Source organism: Zonotrichia albicollis, chromosome 10 (assembly GCF_047830755.1).
Source record: "Zonotrichia albicollis isolate bZonAlb1 chromosome 10, bZonAlb1.hap1, whole genome shotgun sequence".
NCBI lineage: Eukaryota > Metazoa > Chordata > Aves > Passeriformes > Passerellidae > Zonotrichia > Zonotrichia albicollis.
In genome coordinates, this window is record NC_133828.1 from 9,930,407 (window position 1) to 9,938,732 (window position 8,326).

Genomic DNA, 8,326 nt, shown 5'->3' on the forward strand with positions numbered 1-8,326 from the left:
CTTTAGGGCGTTCTCTTCACCTCCGCCGCCTCGCCCCCTCTTCCTGGTCCCGACGTCTCCCGTGCTCAGGCTGAGAGGGACCACGAAGGTGTTCAGCATCTCTGCAGGCTCAGCACTCCATTCCTCACGTCCAGACATCACTCCAATCTCTCAACTCTTAGTTGGCTCGTTGTTTGGGGGTCTTTTTTAGCAAGCTAGAAGCAGTAGCTTCTCATGGCATGCTGGTCTTGGGGTTATTTTGCACGTCTTCCCCCCTCCTAAGTCTCTTCTCCTTACTGTTTGATAAGGTCCCCACCTGTCGAAGTGAGGGAGAGACCACCTTTGTTGATTTTAGCATCTGACTCCATTTATTCACTCAATCAATCACTTTTTATAACAGTGTTAACTCACTTCATGCATATTGCAAAATCTGAGCTCCTGATAGGCTGTAGAGAAAACTTCAGCTCCTCCTTTTGTTTACAATACCTGAAGTTAGTGTACTGAAACCAAGATCAGTGTTCCCACCATAATATGAAAGGTTCTCAAAACCTTCATATCTATTCCCAGACTGACCATCTGTTCCCAGTAGCAGCCAAGGACAGAAAGGTCTGAGAATCTTGTTGTTTATATAAAAGGTGGCTGAGAACCTAATTATTTACAGGATCAAGCCTGGGAAAGGCTGCTTTACAGCAGGCCCCTATATTTCCCTCAGCTGAATACCTTCATGGCCTCTTTCTTCAAGCCATGCTTAAACCAGGCTCTCCACACCCACCCTTCACTGTCCCAGAGAAGAGCCATTAACTCCGCCCCAGCTAGGCTTTTACTGATACAAAAACAACTAGTAACGACAACGACCCGTAATTACCATAACACACAAGCAGCACCCCAGCAGTAACAGTGGTAACCTTTTTCTCACAAAAAAAAATTGGCAGATTTTTGTTTATAGCATCACCCATGGAGGCAGCTTCAAATATACATTGGCTAGCCTGTTTCTAAGTTATTGAAGTCTAGGGAGGCTTCCTCCGTTTTATCTAGGCTGTGGCTCTTACATAACGCCAGCAGGGCTAGTAGAGCCAGCTCATCATATTTTGTCCCTCTTTTGTTTAAAATAAACGTCCATGTTTTTAGGAAAGGATCTGGACCTATGACGGCTCCCTATTGAAATAAACAGGTCAGGAGACTTTTTCTCCTTTGAATGCCTTTATTAAAAGCAACCAGCTCAGGACTGGGCAGCTCGATGGGTCTGCAGTCTCATTCAATCTCCCAAGGCGGCAAGGAGGAGGAGGATATGTGCAGCTTTGTCCACTAGGGGCAGAGCTGGAGGTCCAATCCTTGTGGGAGCCTTTATGGCCATGACCCCTGGTTTTCAACTCCGCAGCCTCACCCTCTCCCAGGTCCTGGCTTCAGGATTACTCCCGTGCTCAGGGTGAGAGGTCACAAAGGTCTCCAGTATCTCTGCAGGCTCAGCACTCCGTTCCTCACGTCCAGACATCACTCCAATTTCTCAACTCTATACTGGCTTGTTGCTTTGGCGGTCTTTTTAGTGTGTTTGGAATAGTAGCCCCCACAGGGTGCTGCCCAGGGCAGCAGGCATTGCAAGAGATCTGCAAGTACCAGAGCAGCACCTGCCTGCTGCTGCGCCCCAGCCCCTTTGCCCACCTGGTGAGAACCCCCCCATCCCTAAAATCCCCAGACACCCCATTTTCCCCCCCAGAACCTCCCCAGCACCCCCCATGGACTCGCAAACTCCCCTGGGAACCCACAGATCATCTCAGATACCCAGAAAATCTACTGTGGGACCCCCAAACCCCTTCAGGAACCCCCCAATTTTACTCCAAAACCTCAAGCATTGTCTGGGATCTTCCAAACCACTCTGTATCCCCTCTCCTGGGATCCCCAAATCCCTCTCAGGACTCCCCAGATCAACCCTCTTGACCCTGCAACTTCCCCCAGAGCCTTCAAATCCATCCTGGCACCCTTCAGCTCCCCAGCTCCCCATTGGACTCTCCCAAATACCCACTGGAACCCTTCAAACAATCCCAAGGACGCCTTCAAATCCAACCCCAAATCCACCCTGGGACCCCTAAAATCCAACCTGGAACCCTCCAACCTCCCATTGGACCCCATCCCAAAAACCCACTGCGATTTTCCAATCCCCTACAGACCCACCAAGTTACCTCCCAGAACCCCAGATCACCACCTGGGACTCTTCAAGACCATCCCTTTCCCCCAGGCCCCCCCCCCAATCCTGTTCCATCCCTCCCCATGTCCTTGTCCTCCCCATCCTCGTGACATGGTGGGCCTGTCCTCCCCCAACATCCTTGCATATCCTCCAATGTCATTCTGTGGTTCCAGATATCCTTGTGTCCTGCCACCTTCAGAGGCTGCATGGATTGAGAGTTCCTTGTGCCCCTCCTGCTGTGCTGGCACTGTCCCCCTGTCCCATCAGGGTGTCCCCATATTCCCATGGCCGAGGGTGTTCCCAAGATGTTCCCAGAGTGGTGCTTCCCCCATACCTCCCACCTGGGAGAACCCAGGGTGTCCCCATGGTGATGTTCCCATGTCCCCACCCCAGTGTATTCCCAGGTGTTCCTGTCCCCAGTGTTCCTCTCACTGGAGTGTCCCCATGGTGATGTTCCCATGTCCTCACTCCCCAGTGTATTCCCAGGTGTTCCTGTCCCCAGTGTTCCTCTCCCTGGGGTGTCCCCAAAGTGTCTCCAGGGTGACAACAAGGGTGCCCCCAGGTCCCTGGGATGTCACCAGGGCAGTGTCTCCGCATCTCCAGGGTGTCGCCATGGTAGGACACTCCAGGGTGTCGCATGGGGGACATCCCGGGCTGGCGGCCCCAGCCCGGGATGTCCCCCATGCCCCCATATCCCCTCCATGTTGTCCCGATGTCCCTGCACTCCCTGTGACCCTGCTGCCCCCATGTGCCCCCCGTGCTGTGCCCTCCCTGCCGCAGGTGCAAGAGCTCTGCCTGCTCTTCACCTGCGGGGTCAATTGCCGCTGGCAGAGCATGGCCCTGCTGGCGCTGCAGGAGGTGCGGCTCGGGGGGCCCAGGCGTGATGGAGGGAGGTCACAGAGGGGCTGGAGGGGTCCTATGGGTCCTGCAGGGGTATCCAGGGACTTAGGCGTTGGAGAATTATGCTCAGACATGGCTTGAAGGGAAAAAGGGCATGAAAATATACAGCAGATGGAAAAGTAATAGGCAGCTGTGAGGAGCAAATTCTCAAAGCCTGTTTCTGTAAACAAGATTCTCAGGCACTTTTATGTAAACAGCAGAAATTCTCAGGTTGTTTTTAATAACAAGTAAATATCTTGTCCTTGGATAATGTTATGAACAAAAATTCAGTTGGTTTTTTTCTGTTACCACTACTGCTGGGCTGCTGCCTGTGTTATGGTAATTACGGGTCGTTGGTGTTAATGGTTGTTTTTGTATTAGTAAAGGCTCTGGCTAGGGCAAGGTAATGGCCCTTCTCTGAGACAGTAACGGGTGGAGACCTTCCCGAACAGTGAAGAGAGGAGACCTGGAGGGAGGGGGTTATGCAAAGTGACTCCAAGGACCAGAATGCTTTGTGGGACCCCGACTCCAAACGCACAGAGAAAACCCCAAAAACAATGAGCCAAGTAAGAGTTGAGAGACTGGAGTGATGTCTGGATGTGAGGAGCCGAGTGCTGAGCCTGCAGAGATGCGGAGTCCCTCTCGCCCTGACCACGGGAGTCGTCCCCAGCGCTGAGACTGAGGGGGACTGCGCCGGGAACAACAACAACGAAGGGTCCATCATGCCCTCAATGGCTCCCACGAGGACGCGATCCCCAGCTCTGCCCCTAGTGGACAAAGCTGCGCATATCCTCCTCATCTGTGTCGCCCTGGGAGACACGACGGGGCCTGCAGCCCTGCTGGGCCGCCCCATCCTAAACTGATCACTTTTAACAAAGGCATTAAAAAGGAGAAGAAGTCTCCTGGCCCTGTTTATTTCAGCAGGTGTATGTGATGGGAGTTGAGGGGGAGTCTAGGAGGGTGTTCATTGGCTGGGGGTAAGGTCTATGAGTTCTGGGACAGGGTTCCATGGATGTTGAGAGGGTCTCTGGGTGCTGGGTGGGGGGGTCCCTTATTCCCAGGGTCTGTCAGGGATTGAGGATGGGTCATTGGGTGTTGATCCCCCCCTAACACGTTTACAAGCACAAGGTGCTTCGGTCACCCATGGGTGGGTTTGGAGGGACCCTGCCCCCCGGGTGTGTGTTTGGGGGGGGGGTCTCTGACCCGGGGGGAAGGTGTGGGGGTTGGGGCATGCTGGGGAGCTTTGGGGACCCTCCCTCAAGTTTTGGTTCACAGGCAGCAGAGGCCTTCATGGTGAGGCTGTTGAAGATGCATACCTGTGCTCGTTGCACGCCCACCAAGTCACCCTGATCCCCCAGGATCTGCAGCTGGCCTGCGGGGACCCAAAGTGGGGGGCATCTGAAAGAGGACCCCCTGGGGAGTCTCTCCTGATAATTTCACACCCATAATCTTACTGGGACCTCCTAAGGGACCATCATGCTGAGACCCTCCCCCCACCCATAGGGTCCCCCAATCCCCCCCACGTGGACCTGCCCCGTAGATTCCTCCACCTCAGGATCCCCAACAACCCCTTCAGGGACCCATGCCCGGGTGGAGGTCCCCTTCCTTAGTCCAGCACCTCTCAGATTATTGAGGACCCCTACCCATGATCCCCCTGGAACCCCCATCACCAGCATGCCAGTCCCAGGGAAACCTACCCAGGACCTCCACCCTGCTGGAGACCCTCCCAGTTCTGCTGTACCCCAATAAATGTTTGTGACCCCTAGGTGCTGATGCTGGGGAGTTTGGAAGGGATTTGAAGGTGGGGCACCACAGGGGGTAACTCTGGAGGGCAGGAGAACCCACAGGGAGAGGGGTTCTGAGTATTTTAGGTGAGGGCACCTGGGATGGGGGCCAGGAAGGTCTTGGGGCCCAAGGGGTTCCATGTATAGTGGTGGTGGGGGGCTGTCTAAGGGGTTGTGCTTAAGGTTGGTGCTCACTTTTTGAGTGGAGGTCAGGGCTTTGGGGGCGGTGCTTAGAGGTGGCTTGAACGTGGGTAGGGTTGCCTGTGGGGGACGGGGCTTAGTACCCCGTGTGCTTGGGGCTCTAGAGGTCTCCCGTCCATGGGCGGAGCTCCGGGGGTGGGGCTTCAATGGGGTCCCCGCTATGGGGCGGGGCTTGGGGAGGGCCACACTTGGGGGGCGGGGCTATGGGGGTTCTGGGCAGTCCCCGGCTGCTGTTCCTGCTGCTGCCGCTTGGGGCGCTGCGGAGCGGGGAGGGGCGGGACCTGCAGGGGTGCTGCACCGGCAGCGCCGGTGCCCGCGCCTGAGGGCGCAAGAGGGACCCAAGAACGGACCTGCCCAACCCCAACCCTGCCCTGGGACCCCAACCCCCCTTCCTCATGCCTTGGAGACCCCTCCCGAGCCTCAGAACCCAAAACCTACCCTGGGACCTCAAATCCCCTTAAGCCTGCCCATCCCTGCAATCCTTGGGGTACCCTCTGAGCCCCCCAAACCTCAGGGACCCCAAATATCCCCCCTAAAATCCCAGCCTAGCCCCCATCCACCTGGTTTGGGATACCTCCAGTTTTGGGGTCTCCTCAACCTCTTTTTCCCTAGACAGTCTGGTGCTCAGTTTGGTGGGGAATATTTTTGTTACTGAACTTTCAAAGTTGTGGACAGGACAGAAAATTGCTTTAACGTCTCTAAGGACCCTATAAGCAGCAGTACATCTGATAATTAGGAAATCACATTAAAATCCCAAATTAAAGATGAAGCCTTCTTTGCTAGTCAGGGCCTGCACACTGTTACTAAAACAGTGTGGTTTTAGTAAAGCAAAGTTCCAGGAAAAGTATAGCACACTTACATAGTAATCGGAAACTGGATATGTTTAGAGAGTGCCTCTGGAAGAGGGTGATTAAATCATTTGTCTGAGGTGGAGGCCCAAGGCTTCTGGAGGCCACAAGTGTTTTTAATGGTGAGTGACCAGAGAAAACTGTGGTTTTAAACTCAGCATGCTGCCTATTGAGCAGGAGGTTGCATCCATTAGAGAGGAGTGATTTGCTTAGGATCGAGACCCCAACCATAGATCATGGGACAGAGAGTGTACAGAAGGCAGTGTTTTTGCAACTGATGAATGACAGATATTCCAGGACAACCCTCACCTACATCATTGGTTAACCAAGTATGTGGCTGCCATGGTTAGAGTTTTGCTGGACGTGATAAAACACTGCAGCATAATTTCAGAATCACTTGAAGCAAGTGTTAACCCCACAGAGAGAAAGACAAGGGAAAAGACCCTTATCGTGGGGAAAGAGATTTCAGGGCTAATTAGCTGTGGCAGAAGGATTGGTTTCACTTAACAATTAGTAAACAGAACAACAATCAGGATATTGGAATTGCACCAAGGAAGCAGACTGCCCAAAAGGGAGCAGCAGGGTCCCAGTGCATGATGAATGCAGTTTGAGTGAAAGGCTTGCAGAAAGGAATTTTTCGGGAAGTGATAAATTATCCACTGCTGTTCTAGAGAATGTAGTACTTGGGGAAAAGGAAAGTTGCACTCTTTTGCCACAAGCAGGATAAAGATGTTGATGTGGGAGTTGGAACTCCTGGGAGACCTATCATTACTATGGCCTCACAGGCCAATGTTGTTAATTTGAGTCTTAGAACAACTTTTGGCATCCTCAGTGAGCTGGGGGCTGGCAGCTGCAAACATTTAAGGAAGCTCACCAAAAGTAAGACTTACATAGAAAATGAGGTATCAAAGTTACCACTGGCTTCTGAGATGGAGACAGGAGAAAAGAGTAGAATCCAAGTGGATAAACTTATGACTGAGAAAGACCATCTTAAGACCCTACTTGCTTTAGCAGAGCGTAAGGAAAGACAATTATTTTAGAATTTGAATAGGGAAATTATAGAAGAAAGAAACAAGACCTGAGAGAGGAAACCTTATTTATCCCTGTTACTGAGAAATTAACAATTGCAGAAACAGTTCCAGGAAGAAAAGGAGAAGAGATGAAAACTGACAGAAACAGCAAAGGTGATGCTTAAGCAAGATACAAATTCACCTTGTATTGTGCAGAGTCCATTCAGGTGGCTGATTTACAAAAGCATTCCATGCACAAGCCAAGTGAAACTGAAATGCAACAAGTGGAACCCTATCAATACGTACTAATGACCCACACATCCAGATTCCAGTTGGTTCTTGTCAATGATTAATTACATTTCTAATAGATACAGGAACACAGCATTCAGTACTAATGAAGCAGGATGCCAAGAAGCTGGGTGTATGACCCAGATGCTGAGAGTTAAAATCACTTTAGTAAATGGAGCACATGTTATCTGTCAAGCTGCTACGGTTAATTTATGGATCCTGGATTAGAAGTGGATATTGGCTACTTGCTTTGCAATCAAAGATCACAATGACAATATTTAGGGTTTTGATGTTCTGAACATTTAAATCTGTTGTCTGCCTGATGTCAGCGAGTCAATGGTAATGTTTGAACATTAGCCCAAAACCCTAAAAGGAATCCAGAGACTGTGCTGACTCCACATTGCACCTGCACTCCCTGATCCAAGGACTGCTAGTGTGTCCCCATGCTGGATTTTTGCTGCAGGGAGAAGTGGAATTTCTGAAGTTCTGGCCAATGTGGCCCCACTAAGAATTGAAATACCCAATTACTGCAAACCTAACAGCCACAATATAAGCACCCACGTGCATGCCCATTGATGAGGTGGTGACAGATTAAAAGAAAAAAGGTACTATCACTCAGCCACACTCCTATCTCTACTGTCAGAGACAGTGGCCAGTGATAATTTTAACACTCCAGCTGTTGCAGAATTTTGTTCAGACATGGCTTATAGAAAGGCCATGATTACATACAGCTGGTTAAAAAGTAAAAGGCAGCTGTAAGCAGCAAGTTCTCAGGCTTTTTCCTTAAAAACAATAAATACCATGTCCTTGAGTAAAGTGATGAGAAAGGCATGGTGAAAAACATGGAGTCCTTGAAAGGGTATTCAATAACAAGTCAACAGCAGGATGAGAAAAACAAATATTAGCCTCAACAAGGAACCACAGGTATTGACAGCAAAGAAGGGGTTGATGTGTAATCTGTAACCAATGATGAGCTCAGGTTTTGCAATATGTATGAACTTAATTAACACTACTATAAAAGTGTGTAAGCTAGATCAATAAATCGGAGTTCGATGCTGATCAATCAGGATGTGGTCGTCTCCCTTCACCTTCCTCATCCAGCCACATAGAACATGCCAGTGTTTAGCCAACATTTGCTGTTGGCATTGCCATTAT

The 8,326-nt window shown here is 50.8% G+C and overlaps 1 pseudogene; it reads left to right on the forward strand.

The window, feature by feature from the left end:
• The first annotated feature begins 1,331 nt into the window (after positions 1–1,331).
• LOC141730519 (histone H3-like centromeric protein A) lies at positions 1,332–5,348 on the forward strand (annotated as a pseudogene).
• Positions 5,349–8,326: the final 2,978 nt, after the last annotated feature.